This window comes from Myotis yumanensis, unplaced genomic scaffold, assembly GCF_028538775.1.
Source record: "Myotis yumanensis isolate MYYU_CA2020_CCGP unplaced genomic scaffold, mMyoYum1.0.hap1 SCAF_8, whole genome shotgun sequence".
In the NCBI taxonomy this organism is placed as follows: Eukaryota; Metazoa; Chordata; class Mammalia; order Chiroptera; family Vespertilionidae; genus Myotis; species Myotis yumanensis.
Window position 1 is genome coordinate 61,409,100 of NW_027223759.1, and position 11,973 is coordinate 61,421,072.

Below are 11,973 nucleotides of genomic sequence, written 5' to 3' on the forward strand. Positions count from 1 at the left end.
GTCAGCCGGGCTTTAGCAACATTGTATCGATGTTTTCAGCGGCGAGGCCTCAGAGCTAAAGCTGGCCCAGAATAAAAAGAAAAAAAAGAAAACAAGGAGCGGTTGGAAGCTTCAGTCACTCACTTCTGGAAAACAGCCCTCAGCCCCTCACCCAGCCTGGCCAGGCACCCCAGTGGGGACCCCCACCCTGATCTAGGACACCCTTCAGGGCAAACCAGCCAGCCCCCAGCCGTGCACCAGGCCTCTATCCTATATAGTAAAAGGGTAATATGCCTCCTGGCACCGGGATCAGCGGAGCAGCGAGGCTCCCGACACCGGGATCAGCGTGACAGGGGGCAGCGCCCAAACCCCCTGATCCGCCCTGCTCTGTGTGTGACAGGGTGTGGCGCTCCAACCCCCCTGATGGACCCTGCTCTGTTAGTGACAGGGGGCAGCGCCCAAACCCCCTGACCGCCCTGAGGCTCTGTGAGTGACAGGGGGCGGGGCCACAACCTCCCTATCTGCCCTGCTCTGTGCCTGATGGGGGGGAGCTCCCCAATCCCCTGATTGCCCTGCAGCTCTGTGTTTGATAGGGTGCAGCGCACCAACCCCCTGATCCGCCCTGCTCTGTGTGTGACAGAGTGCGGCGCCCCAACCCCCTCCCCCCCCACAGGCCCTGCTCTGTGTGTGACAGGGTAGAGCCATAACCTCTCCATCGGCCCTGCCCCGAGTGTGACAGTGGCGGTGCCCCAACCCCCTGATCGGCCCTGCTCTGTGGGTAATAGAGGGTGGCGCCCCAACCCCCCTCCACGGGCCTTGCTCTGTGTGTGACAGGGTAGAGCCATAACCTCCCCATTGGCCCTGCCCTGAGTGTGACAGGGTGCAGAACCCCAACCCCCTGATCTGCCCTGCTCTGTGTGTGACAGGGGACGGTGCCCCAACTCCCCTATCGGCCCTACTCTGTGAGTGACAGCGGGGAGCTCCTCAACCCCCTGATCAGCCCTGCTCTGTGCGTGACAGGGTACGGAGCCCCAACACCCCTGATGGGCCCTGCTCTGTGCATGACAGGGGACAGCTCCCCAACCCCCTGATTAGCCCTGCTCTGTGCGTCACAGGGGGTGGCGCCGCAACCTTCCCATCCACCCTGCCTTGAGTGTGACAGGGGGCGGGCCCCAACCCCCCAATCGGCCCTGCTCTGAGCCTGACCAGGGGCTGCACCTCTAGTATAGCATATTGTTCTTAATATGTTTGCTCTCCTTAGTGCCATGTGTTTTAACCAAGGTCACCTCTCTGAGAAAGGTTGTTTCCCCAGGTGGGGATTTTTCCCTGAGGTTAGGGAGGGGATACAATCCCTTAATTAAGTGCCAGGCGGGTAGTTAAGCTACATAATCTTTACTCCCTGGAATGGAGATAAGAAACGCCCTAACCTTTGTAATAGAAATTGACAGGATTAAAATTGGCTGGTATAAATACGGATGTAACAAGACAATAAACATCAGATCCTCATCAGATCCTCGTCAGATCCTAGTCAGATCCTAACCAGAACCTAGCCAGAACCTAGCCAGAGAACATGGCAAAAGATCCTGGACAGAACCTGGCTACAGAACTTCACTGGAGAACCTAGACAGAACATGGCAAAAGAACCTGGATAGAACCTGGCTAAAGAACCTGGTGAGTGAACCTGGCTGGAGAACCTGGAGAACCTAGCTGGAGAACCTAGCGAGAGAACATGGCACCAGAACTTGGTTGGAGATCCTGACCAGAACTTGGTTGGAGTTCCTAACCAGAACTTCGCTGGAGATCCTGGAGGGAGAACCTCGCTATGCTGATGAACTGAAACCAGTTTCCATGTCATTCATTCTTTGCCGACTCCGTCCACACCTTTGGGGATCCCTGGACCTGCTGGGGCTGGACCCCAACATCCTGAGGGTCCAGGGTTCATGTCCCTGTTCGGGCGCCAATTGTTGGGAAAAATATCTTCACTCCTCAGGTGAGGATTAAAAAATGTATGTTACATTTTTAAAAACAATTTTTAAATGTCTGCATAAAAATATAGCCAATCAGCAATAATTTAATATTACATTTCTCTCTTTTTTTTACAGAGAGAGAGGAAGGGAGAGGGAAAAAGAGAAACATCAATGTGAGAGGAACACTCTCAAGCCTCCTGCACGCCCCCTACCAGGGATTGATACCACAACCTAGGAATTGAACCAGGACGATGCCCAACCAACTGAACCACACAAGAGCAATATTATATTTCTGAAAGTTTGGTTCCTGTATCATTGCATTACATTGATGCAATTGATATTTATATGCAAATATCTGGGCCATACCTGTCAGATCTACTGAACCAGAAGTTCCAGGGCAAGTCCAGCAATCTGAAATTTTAGTATGCACCCTGAGTGAGTCTTTTCAGTTCCAAAGTTTGAGATTCCTACTGTGTTCAAGGTACAAATTTTCTTTAACATTGAAGGATAGCTCTTAACAATTACTTTTATTTGTAATTGGAATACAAATACCAATTTTTGAAAGAACCCACCTATGTATAGCAGAAATCTTTTGTTTACATCTCAAAACATGGAGAGAAAACAAAATATTTTAGAAGCTCAGGAACTAGAAACACAATTTATTTTTCTTTTTCTTTTTTCTTTTAACTGCCTGGGGCCGGGGGGGGGGGGGGGGTTCGGGGGGAGGAGTTGGGGGAGGAAGGGAAAAGGGGTGTCCTCCCAGGAGGGTGCACACCTAGAAACATAATTTAAACTGACAGCCTTGAGGAGCCAAAAGGGAAAGTGACTCATTATTATGCTTAAGGCCTTTGTGGAAAAAGAATGTAATCACAAATTTAGAAAATTAGTCCAGTTTGAATTCATTACCATGCCTACTCATGGGCAGGATTAAATGCCCTATTTTTCTTGATCAATGGGTTAAGAAAAAAATTTTTTAACTGCCTATTCTAGTAAACTAATGCAATTGGAAAGTTTAGATCTTCTAAATGTACTATTGATAAAACAGAATTTGACCTAAATTTGTAAGCTTGGGCCCTAGCAAGTTTGGCTCAGTGGATTGAGTGTTGGCCTGCATACTGAAGGGTCCTGGGTTGGATTCTCGTCAAGGGCACATGTCTGAGTTGCAGGCTTGATCCCCAGTAGGGGGCATGCAGGAGGCAGCCAATCAATGATTCTCTTTCATCATTGACATTCCTCTCTCTCTCTCCCTCTCCCTTCCTCTCTCAAATAAATAAAAATATTTTTTAAAAAATTTGTAAGCTTGATTGTCTGCTTTCATATGATACTGATGGAAATATAAATACAGCCTCTAGGAAGGACAATTTGCAGTATTTATTAAAATTAAAAATTCTCAAAGTCTTTGATGCAAAAATTCCCCTTCTAGGTGATTATTTTACAAATATACTTATTAACATGCAAAGTAAAGTATGGAGAATGTTAACTTAAAAATACAAAAGTGCTCTAGCCAGTTTGGCTCAGTGGATAAAGCACTGGCCTGAGGACTGAAGGCTCCGGGTTCTATTCGGGTCAAGGGCACGTGCCTAGGTTTCGGGCTCAATCCCCAGTAGGGGGGCTTGCAGGAGGCAGCTGATCAATGATTCTCTCTCATCACTGATGTTTCTATCTCTCTCTCTGCCAGGGTTATTGTCCCAGCATCAAGAAGGGTTCAGGAATCTGGAGAAGGGGCTGTGCATAGATGACATAGGAATCCAGAGACTAATAAAGAGTCCAGAGATGAGATATAATTTTGTAAGTCATTGAGGGTCAGAGGACCTTCAGCTAAAGGAACTGAAGACTCCCTCCTTGTCTAGGACCCTTGCTTTTATTAGCATAATTTGTCCTAAGGCAAGGTGGAGATAATACACTTCAAAGGGTAAGGTTTCAAAGGGTACAGAGTCCATTGTCAGAATGGGGGAATTAGCCTACGGCTGTCCAGGTGTTTGGCCAGTAGGAGGCAATAACATGTAGATTAAGATGCCTTTTAGCTGCCTGGCAGCAAGCAATAATCCCTTTTCAGGTTTGGGGAAATGCCTTCAGCCATTCCCAACAGGTGATACATGTGTGACTCAACCGTGTTGACTCCCCAAGTCTCATCAACCTTTTGATGAAACTCTTGAAATTATGACATGCTGGAATTGGTCTACGGCATCTCTCCCTCTTCCTTACTCTTTGAAATAAATAAAAATATATTTAAAAATAAAAAATAAATAAAAATATAGAAGCCTTTCAGAGTGAGAATCAAACAAGCATTTATTCAGGAATCATTAATTCAGGCAGAAGCCCATATAATGTTCCCTTAGGAGACAGAGGCAAAGGGTATTTACGAGAAAGGGAAAGAGAACAATTACATCAATAGAAGAAAGGCATTTCTACTGGGAGAGCTGACATAATATAGTGACACTAATTATAAAAGATATTTTTAATTTTCAGTCTGGTGGTCATCTGTCCAGTTGTCAAAACTGCTTTCTTGTTATCTTTGCAAACAGTTCTTTGAATCGCAATGTTGCCATAGGCCCAGCACAAAGTTTATTTTGCCCTGTTTTAACATTTGAGACAAAGGACATGCAGGGCAATTCCTCTGGCAACTCCACTTTATTTTATTCTATTTTTTAATCTTTATTGTTGAAAGTATTACCTATGTCCCCGTTTCTTCCCCATTGACCCCTTCTAGCCCGCACCGCACTCTTGGCAGCTCCATTTTAAAGTAGCTCCATTTATATTATTTTGACAAGACTTTTGTGTTATGCCCAGATTTCAAGATCCCCAAGAAACCACATCAGGGAGCCAGCCAATCCGATGCAAAAGCATAAGAATCTGTATTTCAAGCTAGCTTGAGCTCTCCATCCACCAGACTCACCGCCACAACGGCAAACCAAGTGGCAGAGAGAGCGAGAACCCCGCCTAGAGACCGGTTATATAGGGGGGGTCGGAGTAAGGGGAGGAGAAAGGACTGTGCTCTGCCGATTGGCCAGGCGCAAGTTGATGTCTTGTTCCTGGGTGTGGCTAGCAGAGTCTTAGACTTCCGGGAAGAAGCTCCTTGCCAAACACGTGGCCAAGGTAAGATGGAGGACGTAGCCCTTACCCTGGGGCAAGATGGCCCTTACCCTGGGGGAAGGTGGAGGGCCTAGCCCTCGCCCTTTCATTTTGTTTATTGTAGAATTTGTAAAAAAAAAAAGAAGAAGAAGAAGAAGATTAGAAACAATTAATGAGGACATGTTAAATAGATTGTGGTACATCTATACTGAATAATACTATGCAGCTATCTATGTAATAATATATAGTAATCAAAATATATCTAATGAGGAGGGAAAGTTTTACTAAAAGGAACCAGACTTGCTTAGAGAACTTACTAATTCCAGGGTTGGGGCTGAGAAAGTATAAGAAAAGCCTATAATATATTTTTGTTCCAGAAAGCAAACAAGTGCTTAAAAATGATGGGAACACATTCAAAGGACTCAGGAGCCAGTTTGGAGGGCTTTCACTGACTGAATCTGGAAGATTGGATTATAAATCATTGAGTAAAAGAAAATCCATGAACCTGTATTGGTACTAAGCATATAAATGAGTAAAAGAAAAGTTAGAGTTAGGAAATCACCATTTTGCAACCATGATAGTAATCATTGATTTAAGAAATCAGTAGGTGCTAAGTCAGTAGGTAGAAAAACCACTGAACAAAAGTCTGATGGGGAGCACAGTCTCAAAATATATTATCTCCCCGTAAGATACTTATCAAACAAGAAGAGACAAATGATAACTTTACAGTGGAAACATCTATGAACATCCCCCAAACTGGTACAAACTGTTATCACCGAGATTCTGGGATGTGATTCACTGGGGAAACAATATCACTTCTATGGTGTGCTGGCCAAAATTCAGAACCTGAATCTATCCATGGGGAAAGAATCAGAAAAATCCATATTGAAGGATGCTTTATAAAAAAGAAAAAAAAAAAACACCAAAAAAACCCACTGGCCTATATTCTTCAAATGGTAATGTCATGAGAAGCAAAGGAAAGCAGATAAACTGTTTCAAAATAAAGAAGATCCAATTATAGAATATGGCCTGTATTCTATAATTAAAGAATTTACTAATCCCTAGAGAGACAAAATTTTGCTATAGAACCCAGGACTCTTAGAGATACTAACTGTCCTGGACCACAGAGCTATACCAACTAATTTAATTAAATTATAAACCCTTCCGAAGGGAAAAATGTTTCAGGTCAGCAAGGCATGAAACAGATTTTAATAATTCAGCTGTGAAAACTTTTTAAATAAAAAAAGAGAATACACCACATAAAGCAACTATATAAACCTTTCTTTTAAAGGTAGAAAAAGACTCAAAATTGTTAACATAGATAAAATTACTAAATAGACTTTTGGAAACTTTCAAACACTAGTCTGGGTAACATTCAGTATCATAAGTAAAAGCAGCCTTATCTTCCCTTTTTTATAAATGGGCTGAAATCTGACTTAGGGGATTTAATTAAAAAAACTTAATTAAAATGTGAATTTGCCAATATAGAAAATATCTAATATGTGGCTTAACATTGCTAATAGCCTTAAAAAATAAATAAGGCCAGTTTGGCTCAATGGATAGAGCGTCAGCCTATGGACTGAAGGGTCCCGGGTTCAGTTCTGATCAAGGGTACATGCCCAGTTGCAGGCTCAATCTCCAGTAGGGGGCATGGAGGAGGCAGCTGATCAATGATTCTCTCTCATCATTGATGTTTCTATCTCTCTCACTCTCTCCATTCCTCTCTGAAATCAATAAAAATATTTTTTTAAAAAGGAAAAAAACAGGAAAAAAGTTTGTGTTACAGTAAAAATGACAGTATCAGATTGTTTGAAAATAAAAAAGACAAGACAAATTTGAATATATACAGTAATTGTGTCAGACTTCAGAAGAAATAAACTTTATTTAACTTGGTTTAATAGAACCACTCAAGTTTTCTAACAACTCAATGTCTCAACTGTAACATATGTGTGTGTGTGTGTATACGTATATTCAATCTCTAAATTTTTGGAATTGATTTGAGAGAGAGAGAGAGAGAGACATTGATTTATTGTTCAACTTATTTATGCATGCATTGATTGCTTCTTATATGTGCCCTGACTGCAAATCGAATCTGCAACCTTGGTGTATTGGGATGACACTCTAACCAACTGAGCTACCTGGCCAGGGCTGTAACTGATATTTTGCTATCATTATCAGAGGAATATTCTTTCTCTATGATACAATATTGTTCAGAACACAATCAACATAGCAGGTTTGAACTGTTATCCTTGGCTGGTTGGTTTGTAAGGTTAGCACTTGGCTGGCCTCTGGAACTTAGATTTTTGGGAGGTTCCCAACAATAACTGATAAGAGTGCCTCACTAAACTGTTTATAGAAACTATAGCTTTTGGTGAACACTTGCTTTTCCTCCTAGGAGTCTAGAATTTGGGCAGCTTGTACCTATGAGATTAGTCCCCAATAGAAACCCTGGGCACTGAGTCTTGATCTTCCAAGGTTGGCAACATTTCACACATCTTGTCACAACTCAGTGATAGAGGAAAAAAGCATGTCCTGTGTGACTCACTGGGAGAGGACCCTATGCTTTAGGTATTTTAACTCATTAAAAAACATTATCTATAAAACCTATCCCTTACATAAGAAGAGAAATAAATAAGCTTCTTTGTTTTAGAGCAATTACAGGTGTCAAAGAAGAAGTTGTAATAGCCTCAGTTGTCATACTAGGCCTTTTAATCTAATGTTGGCACATGAACTAAATCACTATTGCTAGCAGAGACCACTCACTATTTTAAACTTATTGATTAATTATCACTCTCTTCTCATACAATGAAATGCTAATGCAGCCTTCTGGCCACGTAGCTCAGTTGGTTAAAGCATCGTCCCAGTATGCCAAGGTTTGGGTTTGGGGTTCTACCCCCGTCAGGGCACATATAAGAAACAACCTATGAATGCATAAATAAGTGGAAAAACAAATTCATATTTTTCTCTTTCTTTCTGTCTCTGTCTCTCTAAAAAGTCAATTTTTAAAAAAAGGAAAAAAAGAAATACTAGTGCAGCACACTTGATTCAGCAACTTCATAACCCTATGAAGGAGAATCCCATATTTATATTTCTGTAACTCAAGATATCCATGATCAGAAAAGAATTTTTTACACTCAAATACCAAATACTAACTCAATATTGTTTGTTTATAAGTTTTATATTAAAAATATGAAAAATATCAGGCTTGATATATAAATAATAGTCCTGTCTCTTATAAAATCCAATTTTTTGCCAAAAGCAAAATTGTTTGAATGACTGAATGATGATCCTTTCTAGGGCATATTAGATTGTTAGCATAAAAAAGTGTAATATATATATATATATATATATATATATATATATATATATTCTCCTATCTAATAATAGACAAACATGGTAATTGACCATACCTTCGCTACATCTTCCATTGGCTAATCAGCGTGATGTGCAAATTAACCACCAACAAAGATAGCGGCTAATTTGCATACTGCAGGCAGGGTGGGACAGCGTGAGCCACCAGTGCGCCGCCATCCAGGGCAGACCCGGCCCCGCCTTGCCACCCGGGACCCGATCGGCAGGTCTCCAGCGGCAAGGCAGCCCCGCCCCAGAAGCCCCAGGAGCCGGCCCCAGCGGCAAGGCAGGCAGGACCCAGAAGCCCCAGAAGCCAAGACAGATTATGAGGGTGAATCAAAAACAAAACCCACTTTAAATATAAAGACACATATAGATTAAAAGTAAATGAATTAAGCTGCAGCCTGTTTTCCTCAGTGGATAGAGGATTAGCCCGTGGACTGAAGGGTCCCAGGTTCGATTCCAGTCAAGGGCATGTACCTCAGTTGCTGGCTTGATCCCCAGTCCCTATCAGAACATGTTCAGGAGGCAACCAATCAATGTGTCTCTCCCTTTCCCTTCACGCTCTCTAACATTCAATGGAAAAATATCCTTGGGTGAAGATTAACAAAACAAAGTAAATGGATTAAGTAACATTAAAGAGATTATAAGAAAAATATATTCCAAATTTTGTTAGTTGTATAATGGTTATGTTTAAATTATTAACACCTAAGAAATTGGGTGAAGGGTACATATAATATGCTGTAGTATTTTATAGTTTTTTTTACATGTATGAGATTATTTCAAATTAAAATATTAAAAAATTAAAAATTAATAAAATATTAATTGAAATGTATCTGCATTACATGAAAAATCTCCTAATTGCTTCTAGCATAATTTATTAAATTGTGCTAAAGTTTACAAGGGTTCAATTAAAAAATATCTTAATTCTAAATGATATAATAGAAAATATATAATAGTGCAGTTATAAGCACTTATCTGAAAATAAAAATTTAAAGAAGGGATTAGCCAAAGAAAATATATGCACAATCCATGGACACAGACAACAGTATGGTGATGGCCAGAGAGAAGTGGGGGGCAAGAGCTGGGTAGAGGGGGCAAAAGGGGAGAAAGAGGGACATCATATATCTTATCTAATAATAGACAAACATGGTAATTAACCGTACCTCTGACACGCTTCCCATTGGCTAATCAGGGCGATATGCAAATTAAATGCCAACCAAGATGGCGGCCAGCAGCCAGGCAGCTGAAGCGAACAGGAGGCTTGCTTGCTCCAGTGATGGAGGAAGCCAAGGTTCCCCGCCTGCCACCGCCCAGCTCTGAGCTGCACTCTAAGCAACTATGTTGCAATTATAGAAGCTAAACAACCCCCAGAAACCTGCTTTTAGCCAGCCGGGCCTCAGAGCTGGAGTTGCAACAGTGTTTCAATTATAGAAGCTAAACAAACCCCAGAAACTTGCTTTCAGCAGCCGAGGTCTCAGAGCTGGAGCCAAGCCTCAGAGCTAAAGCCGGCTCTCAGCTCCAGTGACAGCCATAGAAGGTAAATAAATCCCAGAATAAAAAAAAAAGAAAAAAAGGAGAGGTTGGGAGCTTCAGTTGCCTGCCAGCCTAAAAATGGCCCCTCACCCAGACTGGCCAGGCACCCCAGTGGGGACCCCCACCCTGAAGGGGGTGTGACCAGCTGCAAACAGCCATCATCCCCTCATCCAGGCTGGCCAGGCACCCAAGCGGGACCCCCACCCTGATCCGGGACACCCTTCAGAGCAAACCAGCTGGCCCCCACCCGTGCACCAGGCCTCTATCCTATATAGTAAAAGGGTAATATGCCTTCTGGCACTGGGATCAGCGGAACCACCAGTGGTGTGGTCCTCTTTGGATTCCTTTTGTTTGGGTTCTCTGCGCTTTCTGGACTTGTAGGTCTATTTCTTTCACCAGGTAGGGGAAGTTTTCTGTCATTATTTCTTCAAATAGGTTTGCAATATCTTGCTCTCTCTCTTCTTCTGGCACCCCTATAATTCTGATGTTGGTACGCTTGAAGTTGTCCCAGAGGCTCCTTACACTATCTTGATATTTTTGTATTCTTTTTTTGTTTTGCTTTTCCGGTTGGGTGTTTTTTGCTTCTTTGTATTTCAAATCTTTGACTTGATTCTTGTGATCCTCTAGTCTGCTGTTGGAACTCTGCATAATATCCTTTATTTCAGTCAGTGTATGCTTACTTTCTAGTTGGTCCAGTTTCTCCCCATATGAGTCTACGTCCCCAGAGACTCACCCGGAACTGGAGTTCAGAGCAATCGGGGGCTTGTGACTCCCTCCCGATTCAAAAAGAGCCGCGTCCTCAGTTGCCAGCCCTTTCCATGTGCGCCTCCGTATCTCCGCACTTCCCTACCTCCTCTGAGTCTCGGTGCTTTTCTCTTTCCTTCTAGTTGTAGAATTTCCACTCAGCCAGCCTTCCTGTGGTTCTGGATGATGTCCGTTTTGTCTTTTAGTTGTATTTTTGAATTTGTTGTGGGAGGCAGCAATTTCTGGTGTCTATGCCATCATCTTCTTCCTTTCCTTTTAATATTTTAAGTACTTCCAGTTTTACTTGTTTGTCTTATTGTTGTTTGAAAGGGCGAGGGCTACGCCCTCCATCTTGCCCCGAATCCTCCATTTTTGGGCAGCAGCCATGTGCTCAGCAAGGAGCTTCTTCCCGGAAGCCCAAGCCTCTGCTAGCCACACCTAGGATTTCTTTAAACTAACCAATGATAATCAAGGGAAGTGCATGCCATAGATGCGACCACATCCTGTGTAACAAGACACCGACTTGCACCTGGCCAATCGGCAGGGCCCACAGTCCTCTCTCCTCCCTTTACTCCAACTCCCCTATAAACCCCTCTACCCACAAAGCTCGTTCTCTCTGCCCCCTGCTGCTGCGTCAGCGAGTGTGGTGGACGGGGAGCATGAGCTAGCTCGAATAAAGACTCTTTGCTTTTGCATTGGACACAGCTGGCTCCTTGATGGCCTCTTGAGGATCCTGAAATCTGGGCATAACATTGTTCAATGTCTGTTGCCCAAAATAGTAGATTTTTCCACACAGGCATTTGCATTAACAGTGATTCAACAAATTATTCAAAGACAAAAATCAAGATAAAAATCACAACAATCAGTGTTGAAAATAAAATTTCCAAAAAGAAACCTTATACTCAAGAACAATCAACAACAGTGGTGAAGATCTGGACTTGTAGTCTCTGTTTCAGCTTTGGCTGGATGAGGACTAAAAGAGAGGATTGAGAATAAAAGAGTCCCCTTGAATGTAGAAAAAAACCCATGATAACAAATAACAATTAGAACTGGTCTTAAACTTGTTCAATTGATCAATTCATCTCAGTGAACACAATTTTAAAAACCAACTAACCAGTATCAGCTCATCGCTTTTGAAAGTCTGCCAACCAACTATGAACTCATTCCAATAAACATGCCTTGGAGTGCCAAACAATCAACAGCAGCCTCACCCGACTAACCACACTTTGACTGATGGTATTAATCCATGTATGCCTCTGAAAATCTACCAATCCCAAAAGTCTTATGAAAAATCCTTTCCTATAGTAAAGAATGAACTCAACAT